This window comes from Mauremys reevesii, linkage group 3, assembly GCF_016161935.1.
Source record: "Mauremys reevesii isolate NIE-2019 linkage group 3, ASM1616193v1, whole genome shotgun sequence".
Lineage (NCBI taxonomy): Eukaryota > Metazoa > Chordata > Testudines > Geoemydidae > Mauremys > Mauremys reevesii.
The window spans coordinates 85,364,573-85,388,721 of record NC_052625.1 but is presented as its reverse complement, the minus strand read 5'-3'; the positions used below and the strand labels follow the sequence as shown (position 1 = coordinate 85,388,721).

The window sequence follows — 24,149 nt, the reverse complement described above, 5'->3', positions numbered from 1 at the left end:
TGCTAGCATCTACATACTCCCTCCTTTCATTGTTTCCACTGATCACCACAGTTCTCAGATGAGATGCAATGAGGTGGGGGAAAACTGGTGTGTCATTGCTGGGAAACAAGATTAGAGATAGAGAGATCTTATACCATGGTTATAGAAGAAGTAAAAAGAAGTAAAAAGATCCACCCAGCCATCAAAGCAGCTAAAACCTGTCCTGGAGAATATTTCCAGAGAGTAAGTTGATTTGTCAACCTTGGCTGCCTCCATGCCAAGCCAGAAACCATCTCTACATAACATGGAGGTACTGTTCAGCTTCTGTGAGATGTTAACTTTTCTGTACAGTGTGTTCCATACTTTGATGGAACACATACTAGTCACCAAAATCTGGCCTATTCACAGCACACTAGAATTTCTGGAAGAAATCCAAATCACCACTTGCACTTCAGATCCTTGCTCTCCGGAGCACGATGCACCCCTGCTCACAGAGACTGGCATCACCTCTTGAAGAGGGAAAATCCAGCCCAAAACATGCCATAGTTTGGACTATTTTGAAGAAGTTATTTCTGAAAAGAGAAGACTTTGCAGACCACCTCCTGGTGTCAAGCTTATTTTTGCACAAAATACGGTAGGTAGGAGGTAAGAAAAACCACCTCCAATCGCACATATTCGCTAATATACTGGATCCCTCCCAGTTCGTGTTCAGGCTATTCATGGGTGGCCTCCTGTCCACAGATGAGAGAGAAAACATCTGTAGTTGCCCTCCTGCATCAAAGTTTTGCATTTGATACCATTTATTACCATTTCTCATAAGGTGTAGCTTGAGTTGATGGGAAAGCTCTGAGGTGGCTCCAATCCTTTCTTTTGGAATGCTCAGTGGAAATGCTCAGTGAGCTCATCTGTGGAGTCCTCATCCTTTTTAGCATCTATATTACAGTCCTGGGAGGTGGAGGAAATGTGTGAAAATTGAGAGCCACTGGTCTCAACTGATGAACCGTATTCAAATGATAACCAGCTCCTTCTCCTCTAGTGCAAGTAGCACTATATACCAACTCTAAGCCCCTGGTTAAAGCTGAACCTGAGTGAGATAGAGGTAATGCTGGAGAGAAGGGGGAAAAACACTTTGATATGCAGAGCTAGCCCGTGCTGGTGCTCTTACTTTGGTGTGACCAATAACTCTCCTCTTGTCCCTCTTATCCGAGGTAAGTGGTGCTTTCAACCGAAGTTAGTCGGCACAGCTGAGCATAAGGGTTAGAGCCCAGTTTGTTTTCACTTGGGCTGATAACCCACCCACTTTTCAGTGAGGATGCAGCCTAAATGAGTAGAATGTCAATAGTCTTCTACTGCCTTTCCACAATTCCCCCCAGAATGGGTGCCCAGAAGGACAGACAAGCTCTCCCACAATCCACTGGGAAAGAATGAGAATGGCTTAGCTTACTGCAGCACTAAGAATGATGGGATATGCCTTCAGAAATCTTGGCGGCACACACGTGGAGTGCAGCACCAGTGAAGACACTAACTCACGTAGTGCTTTGCAACATGGCTGCACCCACCCAAGCAAGATAACCTGGTGCCGATCACGAGGATAAGCTCTGCAGTGAAGACACCCTTTGAGAGAGCGGTCCTATGCAAAGACTAGATGGTGATCATGTTATTAGACACTGTTATAATGCATATGCACAAGAGATTGAATTAACATTGCACAGGGATCCTTAACTATGGCACTTCCTCACTTCTGAGGGCTTGACTTTGTAATCTTAATAACGTTCTTTTAACATACTTTTATAGACAATTATATAAAAACATGCAAATTGCTTTGCAAACCTTAGATATATGTAATATATAAATTTAAGAGCCCCTGAAAGAGTGAAGCCTAAAGAAACAGCATGCATTTATTTCTCAGCACTTCTCTCCAGAATGCCTTGTCTATGCAAATCCCTTAAGGAGCAATAGATCACCCATCTCACCTTCCCCATTGACACAGTAGCTGCAAGTGCTCCTTCTGCATAACAAATTGAATTACTGACAAGAGGTTCTTCATTATAATGAATTTGTTTATTTCTACAAAGCTCGTGGCTCCAGTTTCTGCGGTAAATATCGATTAACAAAACTTGTGTGATTTATAGAATGTGTACATGCTACATAAATCAAGCACATGAATATGAGTCTAAGATTTAGTAGCCATTAGAATTATTGATTAGCTTAGACATGTACAGAGCACAGGATGGGACTATGGAAATATGTGATGGAGCATGTCATGCAGTAGAGATCAGAATCTGGGCCAGGGGTCTCAAAACACACAGCTCGCAGTTCCCTGCACCTCCCCTCGAGTTATTTCCTGCAGCTGCCAAGCTCCCCTTACCCGCCGCCCCACCTCCCCCCAGTGCACTGCATCCCTGCTCCTCTGCCTATCTCCAGGCGCTTCCCACCCCCAGCATTTTCCAGGAGGGAGGGGGGAGGAGTGAGAAGCAGGGAGCCAAGTGCTCAGGGGAGGAGGCGGAGAAGAGGCGGGGCAGGGATTTGGGGAAGGAGTTGGAATAGGTGCAGGGAGGGGGCGGAGTTGGGGTGGGGACTTTGGGGAAGGGGTAGGAATGGGGATAGGGAAGGGTGGGGCCTCATGCAAGAGGTGGAGTGAGGGGAGGGCCGGAGGCAGCAGGGGGAGTGTCAGTGATGCGGCCCACGGGCCAATGTACTAGTCCTCATATGGCCCTCGTGGTCATTTGAGTCTGAGATCCCTGATCTGGGCTCTTCTGCATCACTCCTGCACTACACAAACATACAACACCATGCTCCTGTTGTCAATTGTACCACCAGTGTAATTTTTAGTAGGACTTTTCTTATTCTTCGTGGTTTAAGGTGCAGGGCTTGGAAAGATATTCAGTAATAGAGAGAGTTCAGCTCTACCCAAAAATGCAGGTGCATTGCCCTTCCATCACCGGAGCTCGTTCAGAGTAAGCACATCTGTGGCAATGCATAAGCAGAACCAGCAATCCAGTACTGATCAAAGAAGAGTTACTCTTGGGGGAATTCTGAGCCACTGCCCATGTGCAGAATTCATGTCTGACTGACTTTTTTTTCCTGCAGAAAATACATTCCACCTGAGAAGTGCTGCAATTCTGCTTTTCACCCACCTGGGGATGCTGTAGCACGAGAACAGCCAGCAGCTGGCTGCATTCCTCATAACACCCTGCCCGTGGAGCCAGGTTAGGACAGGGTGGGGCATGCTGGCTGCTAGGAGGTTACAGACTGGGAGCTAGTGGGGTGACAGCACTGAGCCAGTGGCTGAATGGAAGGGGTGCTGTAGGGCAGGGTAGATGTGCCTGACTGAATGGGAGAGGCTTGGGGTCAGCCATGCTCTGCATGGGGGAGGCTCCCCAACTCCCAAACAATCCCGTCCTCCCTCCACCCCCCTGCACAAAAACTCTTGTTCTATACTTCACACCCAACAACCCTCCATGTTCACTCCCAGACTCTTTCCCTATCCCCACAAGCCTTTGCACTGCTTCTGAGGTATGGGAAATTCATTTAAACTACAATACAGAAATGTATTTCCTAAAGTTTTGTATTAATATGACTAGTAAGGAATCTATTTGTCCAAAACAAAAAAATTACCTAAATTTTTTTTTGGTCTGTATTTTTACAGACATACTTGCTAACTGATATTTTGAAATAAATTACCATAATAATTTAAACTGGTGTGATTATATTGTGTTATTTTGACAAATAAAATATGAAGAATTTTAAAATATTGTGTGCAGAATTTTAAACTTTTGGGCGCAGAATTCCCCTCAGAATACAGAGTGGCACACATTGCCTGATACACTAATATGAAGCAGAGCAGAGATCACTCCTAGGTTTGGTGCTCCCTTCCTCTACTCATGTGTTTCAGTCAGTCAGAGAGAAATGAGTGTTTTGGCAGTGCAAAGTGGGGCAGTTAGGGAAAAAAAAAAAACAAAAAAAACCCCAACCACCTTGATCTTCATAATAAGACAGAAGGAAAAGGGTTAGTGGCACTGCCCCTTGCTACTAGAAACACGATACTGAGCAGAGAATGGAATTCTTCCCATCTGAGTCACCATGACAAGGCAGAAGGAATGAAAAAGTGGCTCTCCTCCTTCCCAGAATCTTAGGGCATGTCTACATTACGCACTGGATTGACACGCAGGGGTGGATCCAGCGGGGATCAACTTATCGCATCTACTCTAGACCCAATAAATTGACCACCAAGCACTCTCCCGTCAACTCTGATACTCCACCAGAGTGAGAAGCGTAGGCGGAGTTGACGGGGGAGCCACAGCCATCGACTTCCCCTACATTATTCAAGTCACTGAAGTTGCGTAACTTTACTTAGATCGATTTCCCCCCCCCCTCCCCCAGAGTGTAGACCAGGCCTTAGGGGTGAGAGATCCTTTCTAAGTGGTTCAGGGAAGTAAGGAATGGGATCTACTATTGGTATCACTCCAGGGCAAGTTCTCTAAGTACTTGCTACATTTTTCGAGCCTGCTGGGACTATACTGAGGTTTTTCGGAAGGGTAAACGTAACATTTGCGCCACAGCTGGTCAGGAATATTTTGCCAATGTAGTTTTGTTAATTTGTTTTTATAGAAAATGCAGTTTCTGGAAATTTTCAATTAATATGGGAAATTTTGATTTTGCTGAAATGTTTTGATGTTTAGTGGGGGGAGGGGGAAGCCTCGATGAAATATTTTGATTCACGTGCTGTCAACCTGAATTGAAACATTTATTTGTAAAACCAAATCAAAACATTTCTAATGATTTTCTAAACACTTTTCCCTAGCGAAGACATAGTCTTAAAGTGGGCCTAAAAGCAGCATCTACATCTCTCTGCAAATCTAATTCTGTTCCTGCTTCCCCGGCACTACCACCAATGGGAGTGCTAATGTAGACAGACATGTTTTTACCACCATGACCTCTAGATCTGCTCGGAGCAGGATTAGAAGACATAGTGATAGAACCATGTAGACAAGGGGTAGGCAACACACGGCACCGAAGGCGGCTCGCGAGCTGATTTTCAGTGGCACTCACACTGCCCGGGTCCTGGCCACCGGTCTGGGGGGCTCTGCATTTTAATTTAATTTTAAATGAAGCTTCTTAAACATTTTTAAAAACCTTATTTACTTTACATACAACAATAGTTTAGTTATATATTATAGACTTATAGAAAGAGACCTTCTAAAAACGTTAAAATGTATGACTGGCACACGAAACAAATTAGAGTGAATAAATGAAGACTCGGCACGCCACTTCTGAAAGGTTGCCAACCCCTGATGTAGACTATCTATATGCATTTCTATTACTATATTGTCTAGACCTCAAAGCAGGTCTAGACAACATAGTGGTAAGAAGGTATGATCATCAGCAGCCAGCCTGCTCTAGTGCTCCCAAAATATTACAGTAGCAGCAGGAGAATTGCAGGAGAATTTCAGAAAGAAATGTAGACATGGCCAAAGAGCGTCAGTCTGATTGCACTGAGTGGTGCACAAAATATTGGAGAGTTAGGTGGTTAATAAACAAACTCTTTGTAAAAGGCCTAAGAATCTCCTCTCTAAGGAAGGTTTTTTATAATTACATGCTAATTGGTGTAATCTGATACATTTCTAAAAACAATATAAATTAAAAAAAAAAACTGCTCTTCAAAAGCCATCCCAGGCAAGAATAGTTATGCTAATACCAATCTCAAAAAATGGGATGAAATCCACCTGAAGCAAAATTTACCCTTTTCCCCCACCCCATTCAAATGCTACCCAATAGTTAATTTAATCACAATATCCAAATATTCAGAGTCTTCACCATTCTGGATAGAGATTTGCTTTCTAAAGAAAGCTATTTCTGCAGTGCTTACTTTAAATTTAGTCAGTCAGTGCAGAGACTAATATCACGTCATCTATGTAAAATGTGTTGACTTTCAGATATCTTGTGTCCATTATTTCTGGAACACAGCTTGCTGTTCAGTACAATAGAAAAGCGAAAATTCCAGTCTGCCAAAACCCCAACAAAATTAACACAAACAGCAGTGCTTTTAAGATTAAATACAGCTTCAAGGGCCACACAAGGTACTGCTAGGAATCAAATTTAAAAGGAATGGGTAAATTTAAAAAGGAACCCAAACTACTCTACAGAAAACAATCCCTGGTTATGGTGGAGTTAAACCTTGCAGGGAAAGGAAAGAGGAAGCCAAGAATTTTAAACAAATACGAAAAACAATTTTTGTTCCCCCAAGGAAGAACGGCAAAATAAAATGCTGAAGAGCGACTCACACTTAGAGGATTATTTGAATAGGCTGTGCCCCTCAATCTGCCTTGTTAAAATTGCTGGCTGACCACAACCACAGAAAGAATTAAGGTACTGCAGCTAAACAATGCTAAGATAATCAAGGAGCAATGTAGTTAAAAAGGAATTTCTGTAGGAACTGAAAAATCGTAACCTTGGAGTAGATCAGGCATGCAAGTCATTTACATTATTCTGAATCAATCTAACAGTGGGAATACTACTTTGTTGTGCACTGAACAGATATAAAGTTTGCCACCAGTTCATGTCCCTTATACCTGAGGTGCTTGTGGATCAAATTAGTAACAGTAAATTAAGAGTGGTATCCAATACATCTTTGTTTCTTAAGATGTTCAGAATCTTCTAAAAAGACTGTTTATGGACTCTTTGTGTTGGGGATAATGTATGCATGCCAGGAATATAAAGAAAATAAATAAAATAAAGAGACAGCATCCCTGCCTTACCACCAAGCTTCCTATGGTAGCTGAACATACTCAAACTAATCAGAGGAACACACATGCAAAAAAATGGCTGATCCTTTCGCTTTTAAAAAAGAAAAGCTTTATTAATGAGTTTTTAAACTCAGCTTACCACTTTTATACAAGACTCATTTGCCACAAAATTCCCCAAACCAGGCTATCAAAAGGATGCAGACACTATTTTGCGATAATAGAACAGAAAGGCTATCACAAATTGAGTTCTATAAAACTTTTGTATCTGCTTATGCATATATATCATGTATTTTCTGTTTCTTTCTGAATTTTTTAAGCAGCGATATTTGCAAGTTATTTGCTCTTTAATAATCCGTTTGTTCTGGTTTGTTAGTCCTCACCTGAAGCCATAATGGCATTGTGACATTATGAATATTTCTATAGTAACTAGTGGAGAATGTCTGAAAATTATAACAAAGCAATACACTGCAAGGTGCGGATGAGGTGTCGTGTTGTCATTCCAGATTTCTGGTAATAAAAACAGGACATTGAAAAAAATTTTAGTTGGACAATATAAAGCTTTCCAGGAGCTAAGCGGCTCTTTATAATTCTATGTGATCGATACTCGAAATACATAATTTGTTTTGGCAAAAGTCTTACATGCTAAAACACCCTGGCCCTTTTGACAGGTATTTTGTAGAGACCCTTGCACCATCAGAGGCCACTGGAGGGGAGAAAAGTGCATAGGCGATGTACTGCATGAGGGTGAGGAACCCTGCAGAGAGGTAGTTACCTCTCATCATTAAGAAAGCCCAAAGGGAAAGGTTCAGAGAAGGAAGAGAATAGCATGGCTGAGGGGCAGGAGAAGTGGTTACCAATGCTGATGCAAACACTTCCCAAAAGGATAGTGGGGGAAGTCCGGCTATCTGTGGGGGAAAGTCTGACTCTGTGACATATGATACCCCAGAGGTGTACAAAGAAAAAACAAACAAACAAAAAAAAACCTCAGAAAGAAAAGAGTCTCTTCACTACAAAGACTCGTGGCACTCCCTTTCTCCACCCTCCCTCCTTTCTGAGGAAAAAGACACGGTGGTTCTCTGGGGCTACCATAATTCCCCAGTCCTCTATTAGTAGGTACAAAACTGCTGGCAGATGCCACAAACCCTCCAAATGGCCCTCACAATCATCTCCCTTTCAATGCCCCTCATTCCAGCACACCTCACTAATACGGCTTTCTTTAACAGCAACAACAAAACAAGATACTGACCGTCAAAAACGTTAGCACAGAGTTAGGTTACCTACCCCTGCCTTGTACCCCTCCAGAATGTGTAGAGTGGCTACACCTAAACCTCTGAAATACAGAGCTAAGATAATGCCTGCTACACTACACTCCCATAGTACTACCTTAACTCTGCCTTTGAGGGGATGACAAAGGATACTTATACATGAGTTTTCTGTGCTCACCACAACCCCACTTCATTACTCTTAATTAGAGACACTCCCCGCCCCCATTACCTCTCACTAGGCTAGATCTTCCAGTATTGATTCAGGGAGTACTTGCAGCTGGTTAGCATAGCACTTACTGTCATCTTCACTGGTCACAACATCCACTAGCCATGTCAAAAGGAACAAGCAACATAATAATGGGGTGAACTATTCTAATAATCTCTTATACAGTCTCTGTGCCCGCTAGAATGCCTTATCTGCACTGGCATTCACATACTGCCATACATCCTCCCTATCTTCTGTTCTCCACCATTGCTCCTAGGAATACTGGAGATGTTGGCACACACCTCTCTGCACCACAAAGTTTACTGAGGTAAGACGATGGCCCTGAGGCATTCCTTAAGGCAAGGATGAATGAGTTTTAACAATTTATGCACTCTGAAGAGTTTTCCCCATCGATCTTCACATCCTTGATAAGGGTACTGTCCTGGGATCTTTCATAGAGACTCCCTGACATTGTTCAAAGGAGCCAGAGTTGAGATTGCCTGTGAAGCATTACCTTATCTCTGTATTTCTTGACTTTCAGAGGCTTAAGTTTAGTACCCTTCGCACTCTGGAAGGGCACAAGGCAACCCCAGAAGCAACCTTAACTTTGCATTAAGTTTTTTTTGTCAGAGGAGTTTAATTGATCTACAGTTTTGTTGACTACTCTGCTTACAACTGAAAGATATCAGTTAGCTTTTATTCATCACAGAGAGTCCATATCCAAGATTATTTTAGTTGTAAATGTAAACCATTCATAAGAATTAATTATTGCAAAATGTGTGTGGATTAACACAAAAATATACCCCATGCTCATAAAAGAAGCTTATATAGTGAAAACATGCAGACTGGCATCAATATGCAAGAATCTCATCTTGTACTACTTCCAAGAGATTTATTTCCAAGTCTTGCCATTTTTGTGGCAATAAACTTGTTTTAATTTCAGTCATGTACCAGAACAATTACATGTTCAGGCTAATAATTTTAACTAGGAGGATTAATACCCCAAAATGCAGAGAGTGATCTACTACGGAGGAACCAAAATGAGAATCTATGAATTATACCAATGTTAAGAACTTGATGAAAATAAGTTTGTATAAGTGATGGGAAACTACTGGCAAAGTAGGCAGCATTGAAGATTTTTCAAGAGACTAAAAATAAAATTTCAACACACAAAGTGAGCACTCCTTCTCATGACAGGACTGATCACTGTCAGCATTGCCTGCCTGCAAGCCACATCATTTCCACAGAAAATACAACCTTTAATCAGAGAGGCACAATAGTACTCCAAGGTATCTTAGCAATGACAATGTGTCATTATCAATCTGTATTTGTGCAGAATTATAGCTTCTCAGAAGAAATACTTAATACATTTATATACACAAACATGTCTTAGATTTGATACCCTTGCATCTGATTTGTAGCCAGACACTCAACAAAAATTTTGAAGTATCATTTACTTTGAAATTCTATTTTGTTAAAACTCTCACCTGATCGACTTCCAACCCCCAATATTCCTTTACAGCTTGTGATTTAAGAAAACTATTATGTGAAAACAACTTTCACAGTAGCTACTAACTGCCCCTTCTAAAATTCCCAAGCTCTTTTTGTTGACCGCACACTGCCTCTGAAGTATTTTCAGGGAGAAAAGCAACAGAGTGCATGGGCCAAGAACATTGAAGTAGCTTGGACTCCTGTTTTATACTATACAATACAAAACAATCACAGGCTCCCAAACAGGGGAAAAGGAAAGAGGTGTGTGTGTATTTTCTTGGTTTTTAGTAGGTGACAGGTGTAATAGTAACAAACCCTAAGTTTACCACCAGTCAATAAATGATCCAAACCCTTACTTCAGCTGGGCTTTGTTTTAATCAGAGGTGATGCTCTTTTTGTTGAACAGGCCAGTTAGCAAAACTGCTGGAGGAATTGGCATAGAAGTGTTCCCACCACTAGAGAAGGATCAACATCTAATTCTCTTAGACCTTGCCTTTACTAGCAAACTTCATAGCTGGAATTCACCAGTGGTTCAGCTCCATCAATGGTAATAATGGTAGAAGCTGTAGTGCAGACATGAATCAGGCAGCTGACTATTTAGGGTACTGAATGAAGACAGATTAAAGATTCTAGTCTAAACATTGAAAAGATTTTACTCCATAAAGCCTATACAAAAAGACAACTCAATGAAGTGAAATTCCCAGAAGAAGGATTTAAAAAACCCTAAATGAGGATAATGGAAAATGTCACTAAATATCTTAATCCTGGCATTTAAGACAAGATGGAGTATTGCACTAACACAAACAATGAGAACAGTAATGAACTACCCCATTCCCATGACAAAGTAGTCTACATCTAAGTGATTCAAGATTCATATTCGGGACAGGGTGGGGAAGAAGGGGACTTGTTTTAAGGAGCTTTGGAAACGTCAACCACCATTATGTTAATAACATCATAGCCTGAAATTAGAACAAAAAAGCAGGATGGATGGACAGGCTTTGATCAGTGGTCCTCATTTCTGTATTTAAGCACCTGTTGCAGTAGGAGAATTCTGTTGCTAAAAGACTCTGGAAACTAGCAATATCTTAAACATTTAAGTAGGTAAAGCAAAAAAGACTAAATATAGTGGATAAATGTACCACAACGGGGCTTAGTAAATTTCATCCCTGATAATAGGGAAAGTTTTTAGGTCTATACAAGCCTATTGCATAAAAACAACGGCTTTGGAAACTTCATTTTAGATAGAACAGAAGGTCTGCGATAGCTCTCCGTACACCTCAGTACTTACCGTAGGAGCCAATAACCAACCGATCCCCTCCCCTTATTTTTAAGAGGATACGGGGGGCTGGATTTTGCCAAGCGCAGGAGGAACCTGAGCTCCTTCTCTCGGACGCCGCATCCAATGCTCTGCCTCAGCGCAACGCCTCGGTCCCACCCTGCGGCCAGGTATCCTTCACCACCCCCGAGAGCAAGGAGAGGCACTGAAACGCGGACACAGTCACTGGACACGCCCCAGCGGGTGCAGGACGGGGGCACACGCGGCGGCACGGGCTGCTGCTTGCCCGGGCTGCACAGTGAGGGGCCAGGCAGCCCCAGGCGCTACCCGTCGGACCCGGCTGGCGGCTGTAAACACGCCGCGGGAGCCGCTTTGTTGCCTTCTCAAGGCAGCGCACGTGGAGAGGCGGCGCCCGCAGCGCGTGCTGCCCCGGGGTGAACGCGGCAGCCGCGCCCACCCCGGCCGCTACCCTAGGATTGGCCAGCGCGGGTGGGGAGTGGGCGGTGCCCGCTCCCGGTTGGCGGCGGGGTGTGTCCGTCCGGTGCAGCCCGTCGCGGGACGCCGGGCGGTGCAGGCGCGCTGGGGGTTAGCGGCGCCGAGAGCGGGTGCGGGCAGCTGCTGCGCTTGCTGAGGCGGGGCCCCGGGGACGCTGTAGCCCCCGGCTCACCTGGGCCGTGCACCGCACCTCCGCAGCCCTCGCAGCAGCCCTTCTGCCCAGGCTCTGCCCCAGCAGCAGCACCCTGCCTCCGTCCTCCTGCCAAGCCCTTAGCAGAGTAACCCCCGCCCCGCCCCTCCTGGCAGCCAATTAAACCTGCCCCCCCACTTCCCAGCCTCAGCAGCTCCCTCTTTCTTCAGGGTGTGAGGCATTAGGATGCCCGGACACGCTGATCGGGGCGGATCCAGGCCCCAGGACGCCAAGCGCGTGCTTGGAGTGGCAAGCCACAGGGGGGCGCTCTGCCGGCTCCACGGGGGCGGGAGGCCGCGGGACCAGCGGACCCTCTGTAGGCAAACCACGGAAGGCAGCCTGCCTGCCGTGTTTGGGGCGGCAAAATGTCTAGCGCCGCCCCTGACACTGATGTTATTGGGACTGCCTGATATTAGGGGATTTGTCTTATAGATGCACATATATATACCCAGTGATGAGCTGCCAAAATCTTAACAACGGGTTCCCTATAAAAAGTTCAGATTTAAGGGATGTGCGACAGCATGTATTTTTTGTACCAATAGGGTTACCATACGTCCATATTTTCCCAGGAGGTGATTAAGAACCGAAAAGCCTGACATGTCCAGGAAAATACAGATGTATTTTAGTCCTACCTAAAGTTCTTTTTTAAAAAGATGGGGCTGAACTAGAAATGAGCTCCGTTTCACATGTGTGGGTGGTGATCAGGGACAGTCCCAATTTTTGGGTCTTTTTCTTATATAGGCTCCTATTACCCCTCACCCCCATCCCAATTTTTCACACTTGCTGTCTGGTCACTCTAGGGTGTGCACATGTGTGGGTCCCAGCTGCTCCCTGCCCCCCCCTCATTGAAGCAGGTGTGCAGGGTTACTGCCCTGGGAACTGCAGGGCACCAGTGGATGTGGGGCTGGCTGCAGATAGGGGCGTGGGGCAGGGCTAGCTGGAGGCAGGGAGTGACACGGGCTGGCTGTGGGCAGGTGATGCAGACGGGCGGGCTGCGGGTGGCTGTGGGCAGGGGGTGGCTGCGGGCGGCTGTGGGCAGGGGGTGGCTGCGGGCAGGGGGTGGCTGTGGCAGGGGCTGCAGGCAGGGGGTGGCTGCGGGCAGAGGGTGGCTGTGGCAAGGGCTGGCTGGGGGTGGCTGGGGGCAGAGGGCGGCTGGGGGCAGGGGCTGGCTGCAGGTGGCTGGGGGCAGGGGGTGGGGCTGGGGGTGGCTGGGGGCAGGGGCTGGCTGGGGGCAGGGGGTGGGGCTGGGGCTGGCTGGCTCACCTCACTCCGCCTCCTCTTCTGAAGCTCCTCCGGCTTCTCCTCCCCCTCCCCAGCTTCCCGCGAATCAGCTGTTCACGCGGGAAGCCTGGGAGGACTGAGAAGGAAGCAGTGGCTTCCACCAAGTGAGCTGGGGCTGGGGCTGGGGCTGGGGGCGGGCTCCAGGCGGCGCACCGCTCGGGGAGGTCCTGGTGAAACTCTGGGGGCGGGCGGCGCAGCTCCTGCCCCCAGGGTCCAGCTGCGACCTCGGCCGGGCAGCGTGGTTCCTGCCGCCGGGTCCGGCCCCCTGGTCCGGGCGGGCTGCGCGGTTCCTGCCGCCGGGTCCGGCCACCGGTTCCTGCCGCCGGGTCCGGGCGGGCGGCGCGGTTCCTGCCGCCGGGTCTGGCCGCCGGTTCCTGCCGCCGGGTCCGGGCGGGCGGCGCGGTTCCTGCCGCCGGGTCCGGCCCCCGGGTCTGGCGGTTCCTGCCACCGGGTCCGGGCGGGCTGCACGGTTCCTGCCGCCGGGTCCGGCCACCGGGGCCAGGCGGGCGCCGCGTTCCTGCCGCTGGGTCCGGGCGGGCGGCGTGGTTCCTGCTGCTGGGTCCGGCCCCCGGGTCCGGGCGGGCTGCGCGGTTCCTGCCGCTGGGTCCGGGCGGGCGGCGCGGCTCCTGCCCAGTCTCCGGGTCTGGCCCCTGGGTCCCGCCGGGCGGCGTAGCTGTTGCCCAGCCCCCGGGTCTGGCCCCAACCTCAGCCAGGCGGCGCGTCTCCTGCCCGGCCCGACCTTGGCCAGGTGGTTCCGGTCCCAGCCCCAGCCCAGCTGGGCCCCCACCTCCAGGTAGCACGGTAAGGGAGCAGGGAGGGGGTGTTGGAAGAGGGCAGGGGAGTTGGGGGGGTGGATTAGTGTTGGGGCAGTCAGAGGGCAGGGAACAGGGGGATTGAATGGGGGCAAGGGTCCTGGGGTGTCAGTCAGGAAGGAGCAGGGGTTGGATGGGTGGTGGGGGGCAGTTAGGGGTAGGGATTCCAGGGACAGTCAGGGGACAGAGAGAAGGGGTGGTTGGATGGTGCAGGGGTTCCTGGGTGCCATCAGGAATGAGAGAAGGGGTTAGATGTGGTGGCAAAGGGCAGTCAGAGGACAGGGAAGGGGGGTAGATAGGGCACGGGTCCTGGGGGGGGCTGTCAAGGAACATGGGGGGGTTGGATGGGGCAGGAGTCCCCCGGGGGGGGGGCATGACCCCTCATGGGGTGAGGAGGAGGAGGGAACCGGTTGTTAGTATTTTGGCAGCTCATCACTGTATATACCCCCTTGGGGGGGGGGGTTCCTGATTTTTTACACTTATGTGGCACACACAGTCAGATGGACTGTCTATGGGATAGGGTTGACTTTCAGCAGAGTGTAAACTGGAATGGGGGTACAGATGGAGGTGGTGTAGAGAAGGCCCAGTGACTATAGAGGAGTGAGTCTCCTGAAAGGGATGTGGGCCAAAGATAAGACACAGTTGTGGGGGGATGGGGAATATTTGTCTAACTTCTAGATTTGGGAGAATTTCTGAAGATTGTCTCAAAAATCTCCAGCATTTTAGCAGTGGGTGGAAAGGCTGCAAAGCTCAAAGAAGAACAGGTTGGATTCAAACCTGAGAAATCCTGTGGAGATCTGGTATTCACACTAAGGACCATCATAATGTATAGAATAACAAGCATGGGCAGCAAGTCACATAGGCTGGAAGAGGCTGTGCCTCCCCAAACAGGCCAGGCTTGGCCCCACCCCCTGCTTACCACTGCTCCCTGTATGTGGCTCCAGTCCTCCAGCACTCTGGCTGGGGCTGGAGATATACCAATCTCCTAGAACTGGAAGGGACCTTGAAAGGTCATTGAGTCCAGCCCCCTGCCTTTACTAGCAGGACCAATTTTTGCCCCAGATCCTTAAGTGGCCCCCTCAAGGATTGAACTCACAACCCTGGGTTTAGCAGGCCAATGCTTGAACCACTGAGCTATCCCTCCCCCCGGGGGCTGGGACCATGTGCCTCCTGGTGCTGTGGGGGCTGGGGCCATGGGCTGCCCACCCTCTCGGTGCTCCAGGAGGCTGTGGCCGCCCATGCTCCGGAGCTAGGGCTGTACGTGGGGTGGTTGCGGCTGCATACTGCCCACCCTCTCTGCACTCTGGGCGGAGGAGGCTGGGACCGTGCGCTTCCCGCCCTACCGGTGCTCCTTTGGGGCTGGGGGGGTTAGCCTGGGGCTGGACTGGGCCATTGGCCACAGCTGGGGGAGGGGGCTCTGGGCTCCGATGGGGGGGCGGAAGGGGCAGTGCTGGGGGCTAGCCTCTCCCAGCCAGCAGTTCACATGCTGCCCATGATGGCAAGCTCCTCTTATCATCAAGTACACTGATTTTCAAAATGGATTCGAGATCCTGCACAGACATACATAGTGGAATATTCTTCAGTCCTATAGACTCTCAGGTAGAGTTGTTAACATCATTAAAGCCATGACAGAGATGTGAATGAAGCACTCTGTAAGGGAAACAACCAGAGTGATTCTATGTGAATACCGGCATGAAACAAGGCTGCATTTTATCTCCACTGTTGTTTGGCATTGCCATAGACGGGATAATAAAAAAGTGTATTAGCAACACAAATACTGGTGTAGCAAGGGTAAGAGGCAAATGCCTAGAAGACCTAGACTTTGCTGATGATATTGTGCTACTGAGTAACACTCCAAAAAATCGCTAAGACAGACAACCTAGTGAAAACAGCAGGCCAAGCAGGACTCAGAATTAGTTCTGCTAAAACATACATCCATGAAACCCAGACATAAAGCAGTAACATAACTTTAAAGGCAAAAATATCAAGAAAATAGAACAGTTCATCCACCTGGGCAGCACCATATTGACCAATGGACACCTCAAGAAGGATGAGACGTCAAGAACAGGAAAAGCATCCACAGCATTTAGTAAACAATATACGGAAATCAAAGATATATGGCACCAGCACAAAACTGAGAATTTTCAATTCAAACGTAATCTTGGTGCTAATATACAGCTGTGAGGGAAGGAAATCTACCAATAAGTTAGAAAACTACACAGCTTCAGAAATAAATGCCTATGAAAGATTCTGGGCATTGGTTGGAAAAACTTAGTCACCAGTGAAAAGATCTGAGAAATCACCAACTAACAGCTCATTTCCACCAGAATCAGAATGAAGCACTAGACATGTTTGGGGCTTGTACTCTGAATGCTAGCACACAGACTCCTGCATGAAGCTGTCTAGTGGCCACCAGCTGGTGTGAGGAAATGAGGGTGACCAATAGAAACCTTAAGAAGATTCCGTAGCAGGGAGGGTAGAACAGCTGATCTCAACACTATAGAGCAGATGGGAGCAGCAGCAAATGACAGAGAGGAATGGAAGAGACAAGCTTCCATCCTGTGTGCCGACATTGGCATGGGAAGGATGTACTAAAATAAATAAATAGAGAGGGCAGAAACAATGAAGGAGGAAATGTGTGCATGTCCAGGTTTTAACTATGGGTTCCAAAATGGTGTTGAATACAGCTTGTCTTTGGTCTTGTCTGTGCCAAGGATGCTGGAACAATTTGTATGGTGGAGGTGCTGAGAGCCATTGAACCAAACTGTAAACCTTGGATAAAATGGAATCGACTTCAAATCAGGGGGTGCGGCAGCACCGCCAGCATCCCTAGTTCCAGCACCTATGGTCTGCACTGGGGATTTTCCCCAATTCCAGCCAAAATTACAGTTTTCTTATTTATACTTGGGGTGTGCACTATCACAGCGACACTGCTGGCTGGAATCGAGGTAAATCCCAATGTGGACAAGACCTTTCTGTACTTTTGCAGCTAAACCATATACTGCAGCAGGTCAGCTATACCCATGGCCAACAAGGGGATATTTTTCTACTGCAGACCAAAGTAATCACTCCAGATTTTCAGTTTACAAGTAAAAGATTTTTTTTTTAAACTATCAGCCTAGCAAATTAAGCCTGACCTCAGAGTCATTCTGGGTTTTCTTTCTTTATTGCTAGTACAAAAGTTTATGTAGATGATATGTAACACAGAACAGAATCTAGGCTACTCTCCTGTAGCAAGGTTGGTCCTGCAATAGTGATAGGAATAAAAAAATATTTTAGTCTGCAAAATAAGTAGATATTATTTATACAGTGCCAAATATGTGTGGCCCTTTATTGACACTAAAATACATGGTCACTTCCATGAAGATCTTACAACTTGTGAATCAGATTATCCACAAAACAGTATGTTGAAAAAGAAGGATGCTATTTTTAGAGCCATTTTATAGTTCCCCCTCCCTCTTTTTTAAAATATTTTGCTGCGGTTTGCATTTTAATTGGGTAAATAATTACAATATACTATTTATATTATTTCAAATTTTGATATTTGATGTGACTTCCTCTCTCTCTGCCTTGGAATTTCACAAGTAAATCACTGGTTAATCATACTAGATACCCATACATCTTGAAAAAGGAGTGTAGTTTAGTGGGTTGATCACAGAATGGAGTCAGCAGAACCTCCAGAATTCTAACCTCTGGTTCTGATACAGACTCTCTTTGGGCAAATTACTTAAACGTTGTTCCTCTGAGAAATTGGGGCTGACAATACCTCTGAGGGGTGTTGTAAGGCATAATTACTTAATATAAGTACAGTGTTTTATAAGTGCTAAGCATTAGATCTGGAGAAGGACAGCCTCTATTCAGGAAGGCAGGTTGACACCTTCCTTGATGGAAACACAGACCTCCCCTCAAAAAAGACATCTTTTGACATGCATGGTCTCCCTAAGTATCAACTGGCCTGGGATGTCCCCTTTTCTGGGAAGGGTGGCCAAGAAGGTTGTGAGACAATTCTGCAATCCTCAAATTTCCTTGACTCTAGCCAATCTTGTTTCATGCCCAGTTTGCATTAACTGATAATCTGCTCCTGGTGGTGGATGGAAGTTAGGTGCCCCCATGCTGATTTTTTTAGGTTTATTAGTTTTCATTCCTCTTGTTAATCACATGACTTTGATAACATTTTTGCAGTCATTAGAAGAGGTTTGTGGAGCTGCCTTGATGTGCTGGTTCAGACCTTTTTGTCTAAAATATCCCAAAGGGGGGTGATGGACGGTGTTTCAGGTATCCTGAGAGCTTTCTCGTGCACAGTACTGCAGAATTCCATCTTGTCACCCCTTCTGTTCAACACATCTATGAGGCTGTTAGGAGAGTCACTGAAGAAGTATGAGCTATGGTATCCTCCGTATGTAGATGATACCCAGCTTTATGTCCCCATCTTGTCCAATCCAGCTGGTGCAGTAGAGTACCTTACCTGATGCCTGAATGAGATTGGGTTCTGGCTGAAATCTAGGTGAATGAGCATCAACCAGGGGAAAACTGAAATAATATTCATAAGTCAGTGGAATGAACCAGAAGAACTGGAAGTGACTATATCAGCCCCTTTATATATATGCATGCATGCCTCTTAATACTCCAATTTGTAACCTAGGGGTTTTGGTAGAGCCATATGCTCCTAGATGCTCATGTAGCATTTGTTGCTAAGGCCATTTTTCATTATCTGTACTTAGCAAGAAAGGTGCAACCATTTCTTTTGAATGTGGACTTCATGACCATTTTCTGTGTCTTTGTCATCTTGAATATTAGCATAATGCAATGCACTATACAACCAGGCCATTTTGAGAAATTTTGGCTGGGGCAGAATGCAGCAGTCTATTTGTGTTCCAGCATCTTAATTTATTACTACTAGTTTTCAAGTGAAATGTATAGCATTGGTTTTGATTTATAATCTCATAAATGATTTGAGCTCTGGCTACCTGAGAGACCATCTTATTTCTTACATAATCCTGCAGCTGGAGACTCCTTGGCATAAAAGAGAAGGGGCTGCTGGCAGAGTGTTCTCAACTCTAAAATTGCTTTATAATTAATAATGATTATTAAAATAACATCTAGAGGACCCAAGTGAGTTTGAGGCCCCATTGTGCTAGGCATTATACAAACATAATGAGAGACAGTACCTGTCCTGAAGAGCTTACAGTCTAAATTGACAAGCCAGACAAAATGAGGGAGAAAGGAAATATTATCTCCATTTTATAGATGGAAAACTGAGGTGTAGACAGATTAAGTGATTTACCCAAGTTCACACATGAAATCTGTGGAAAGAGTCATGGATCTCTTGAGTCCCAGTTCAGTGCCTTAATCACAAGGCCACCCTTTGTCCTTGTTACATGGCAGCTAGTTTAGACATCTGAAATATAAGCAAACAGCTCAGTATAGTTCCAGCACTATTTCATTCTTGATTGCTTGGAAATACATATTATATCCGTTTGCATCCTGTGACACTGTATACTTTTGCAAAATGAAAACAAGCATTGTGGTGGCATATACAGTGACTCGTGCATTGTGACCAATATCTTATTGTCATTAGAAATATAATGGTAATGGTTCTGGGTTACAGCACTTATGTCTTCCATTATACAGAAACTTTATGTGTCAATCCTGGAAAAAACAACAACAATACCTTGAGAAATATCAAACTGGGCAAAAACTGAGATCACCTCAGCTTAGTTTTTATTGAAGGAGACACTGAAATACTTCAGATAACTAAGCTTTGAGGAACCACAGCTTAAAATCTTGAAAGGGTTGACTCAGCCCTTCATGTTATTAAGGTAGATAAACAGTTTAATTGAGCTTACTCTTGGGGATGGAAGGGGGAATTTCTGGAGAGGTTGTTAAAAGCCAGTGGCCTGATCCAGCGAATAGATCATTATTCTTGTAACTTTAACTCTCATGCAAAATCTCACTAAAGTCAGTGTGACTTTGTGCGAGAGTAAAGGTTTGCATGTGCAGATCTCTTTTCAGGACTGAGCCTCAACTTCCTATTATTTATACTGTGTATATATATAAAGATTCCACAACACTGAAGGGAGAGTTGAGGTTTGCCCCATCCTGCAGTGGAGGTAATTTGAAAAATGTAGTGGCTGGCACCCACTGTATAAATGTGAAATATTTGTTATTACTATTTATTTATTATGTATTTTATTAATAGCCCCTATTGTAAGGAAGAAAAGGTCCATTTGTTGTGTCTAGAAACAAAAGGAGTTTTCACTAAGGATCTCCAAGAGCTGAAGCTGGCTTCAAGCTGTTCAAGTCATGAGAGGATGACTCAGAAGTCAGAAATCTGAGGCATTCTTACTTCTAACATTTAGTCAACAGGCAGAGCATTGGGAGGTAAGGAAAGGGAATCAATGGCAAATCAAAGAAGAATAGGTCAGCCATTCATTCAAGAAAGGGCTGATCTCTGGGATATTAACAGACTAACAGAGAAGAGGGCATGGAATGAATCTTAAATAAAGTGCTGAATTGGCTGCTGGTGTAGTGAGCTGACACTTGTGGACTTTTTCTAAAAAACCCTGACTTTCTAACATGAAAGATTATGTACAGCATTATTAGGCATTCTCTATGCAAATAATTCAGACTCTGAGCAACACAGAGTGATCTGATGCTAAAAAGATCATTATTGAGGTCTTTCAACCATAAGTTAACAATGACAGCAGTAGTGATTGTACATTATTTATATATATACATGTATTGTATGTATTATATGTGAAACAGTAATGATCTGCTCTTTGCACAAATCCTACCATAGACTTAGACAAAGTCTTATTGTTTTGCAGTGGTCTCAGTGTAAGTTAGGTCTTGATCCTGCAAACCTTTATTCATGTAAAATAGGCCTTGGCTTCAGTGGGCCTTCTCATGTTAGTACAATAGGGTCCTGGTCCATGACGGGGGCTCGTAGATGCTTTAATAATACAAATAATAAATAACAACAACAACTATTCAGATGTTTTAGGGTTTGCAGAATTAGTCTCTTAGATTTTCAGCTTCTTGGGATAGAGAATGTGTTTTGTTATAATCTCTTATTTAAGAATTACATTCTTATTCTGATTATACATGCACCTAGAGAAATCAGTCCATGAGCACGTCTGAAATGGTATATTACAACAAGTGATTTTTGGTTTTAGTGGATTGCAGACCAACTCCTAGAAATAATATATTCCCCCCCATCCATCAGCTTTTAATCGCATTGGGCCCTGAATCTGTAAATTAAATATTACTGGATAGAGTGAGTTTATTTGTCCCATCTACATTTATTAGAACTTTAAATCTAAACCCCTTTGAATCTGTACGTGTGTGGGTAATGTGCTTGAGTTCTGCACTAGATAAAATTTTCATTTTGGGTTGAAGTCTCAATGAGAACAGCTTGCCTCAAACAGATTTCAGCCCCTTCATATCTGCACCCAACCCATATCCCAGGCTTGCTTTGGCCATGAACTAATAACCACTGTCGTAGCCTCAACCTAATTCTGCATTGAAGACTGGTTCCTTATCCTCTCTCTAATTTTTAAAAATATGTTCTGGGCAGAAACTTGATACACAAACTACATGTGGGTTATGATGTCTTTTGGACAGGAGGGGGAAGCAGATAGAGGTAAAAAAGCTTCTGTTCTTCAGACAGTATGTCAAAGCTCTGCCCTATTTTCAGATATGAAGAACAGAGAATGATGTTGGTATTTGGATTTTGTCATCTGACCATCATTTTTCACTGACACAATATCTTGTATTTATAAAAATACCTTTAATCCCAAAGGTTCCAAAAGTGCTTCACAAGTGGAAATCATTTTACTCCTCACTGAAATGCAGCCACCTCTGGGCAGCAGTGCAACAACTGTTTAACAATATGTAGCAACGCCACACAACAGTGAAGACAGATACCACATACACTTGAAAGTAAATGGAGAATTTATGTGGGAACATTAAAATGTTACTAAAAAATACAATTTAGTCAAGACATGAGAGTTAACACCCTTAATCTTGACATGTGATCATAGACTTCAGGTTTGCATCTAAACCAAAAAATGGTTCAGTAGCAGTGTCAGTGTCTCCTAACTTAATCCCTTTCTGGGGCAATGGCTCAGTAATGGCTCCTACTGAATTTCCAGCACCATTTTTTGCTGAATCCTGGGTTGTCCTTTTGAGATTTCCTAACTAAGCATTAACCAAGCCCGAACCTGTCTTCCTTATGCAACCTGATAAGATCTCAGCTGAGTATGGCTACAGGCCACAAGGATTTTCATTACACTGTTTCTACTAGCATGCATACAATATATATTTGCCTACAAAGGTGGGCTGGCACATAAACATCCATGAACTAAACATTTTCTAGATACAGAAGCCTTTGATAACATTCTCTCTTGGAACAGCAATGACACCACCTCCCACAGATCTAATATCTATATTTATATTGCATAACTTAATGGCTCTAAAAATGGACTTGAGTGATCAGTGCAATAATGACATAGCCAACATATGAGTATCCCTGTCTACACTGCCACTGTAGTTTTAATTGTGCAGCATGGGTTGCTTCCACAAAACACAATTTTGAAACCATGCTACAACTATTAATTGGTTACACAGAGGTAAAAGGTGCCCATTATTATAGTTCAGTGTCAGGGTTCTATCTATTCACATAACTAAAATATTAATTTCCCCCCTAAATAGGGGATGTATACTTTACATTACCCCACACTATCCAATAAAACTCTTCCTCCTTATGATTCCTGTCCCTCCTTTCCCTCTCATCCCCTCCTTCAAAACAAAAAAATAACCCATCAAGGCAATGCCAGCTAAGAGAGCATCATGGTCAACAGTCTATCAGTGCCTACAGAAATCATGGCTGGGGTATCAATCTTAGCTTTGACTTGTTTAGTACAAATTAGTTGGTTTTTTGTTGTGATTAAGAGAAGCTGCTGTCTTGTTTTCCTAATTAATTAAATCAGTTTTTTCTCTGCTTTACCATAGTATTTTTACACCAAAAGTATACAGTATAATACAGTACCATATACAGTAGACTACACTACCGTATACAGTTCAATAACTTTTATGAAGAAACACAATGGGCGATGGTAACGGGACAGCTTTGGACTACTGAAATCTGACCAGTTGTGAAGTATTTGGAATGATCATCAGTGATCAAGCCCTTACTTCTGGAGTTTCATCTGTTTTTTATGTCAAGCACAAGACTGATTATTCATCTACATTTCTGTCTGTTAGTTTCTAATGACTGGGATTCCAGAAGTTAAAAAGTCTAAGACTTTTTATTAACAAGGCATTAGAACCTGTAAACATTCTTTTACAACATTTTAAGTGTTAAAAGTACTGAGTTTTTCATTCCTCCCCTTCGGGAAAACATTTATTTTTATCTCTTGTCCTTGATTCTTCAAAGTGTTCTCTCTGATTTACACCCCAGGGAATGTGAAGGGAGGGAGAATACAATCTTGGCTGATGCAGCCTTGCCTACGGTCTCTTGCCTACAGAAAAACCTTGCATGTTAACACAAAGGAAGAGAACTGGTGTTTGGGGTGGGGGTGGGGAGTGGAATCAGAGTACATCAGGAGGTAAACGTGACTGAGAGCAGCTCCACAAGCTCCAAAACCCTGATACAAAAGCAACTGACAGGAAACAATTGTCTCAACAGAAGCCACCATTTACAAATGCCCCTTCATTTCTCTGCCTCCTTCCGTTACCAGGAAGAGGTAGAATCAGACCTTCAGGTCCCCACCTTTGAGAATGTTGCCCTAGAGGAGAAAGCATTCTTAAAACTACCAGGGATAGGAAAAGATTTTTTGCTAAAAAGTGAGGACGACAAACTTTGCAATTTTGGGAGAGAGGGAAGAGACTAAATAAACAGCCTTGCAAGATGTGGCATCCTGCCCACCAAATCAGAAAGGGGCATGTGATCGAAAAAAGGGCACATTTAGGCCAAATTCATCCCCCGACTAACTCCATTAAAAAAAATTGAATTACACAAGTGATGAATTTAGCTCATTGTATGAAACTCACTTATCCCATTACCAGTGTTAAACCTGTGCTTATACATAGATACTGATGACTCAGTCCTGTACCCATGTTATCCCACTGATTGCGTTGGGTACATGATAGGTGCATTAACTTTGGCAACACTTGTATACCTTATTAAAATAATAAATGTTTTTGGAAATGAACTGAGAACAGAATATTACAATAAACAGAATTTTGTAAATAAGAATTGTATATATAAAATAAAGTTCTGGCTTATTAAGAGTGGAATGTGGAGAATTCTTTGCAGGCTATGGGACAGAAAGAGTTTGAAGTGGTTGGTGTGTAAACAGTCTCACGGTACTCCGTTTGAGTAGTACAAAACTTTCATTACAGAAAGT

General features: G+C 44.7%; 1 protein-coding gene across 3 annotated transcripts in view; it reads right to left on the bottom strand.

Annotated features, from left to right (window-relative positions):
• Positions 1 to 11,736, bottom strand: part of FRMD1 (FERM domain containing 1) — a 69,777-nt gene extending 58,041 nt beyond the window's left edge. The window contains exon 1 of one of the 3 annotated variants that reach the window (XM_039532312.1): positions 11,630 to 11,736. The gene's annotated coding sequence lies outside the window, so the exon portion shown is untranslated. Of the gene's footprint in view, positions 1 to 10,974; positions 11,357 to 11,629 lie in introns of those variants that run through there. The other 2 variants (XM_039532313.1, XM_039532311.1) reach the window with 2 other exon arrangements.
• Positions 11,737 to 24,149: the final 12,413 nt, after the last annotated feature.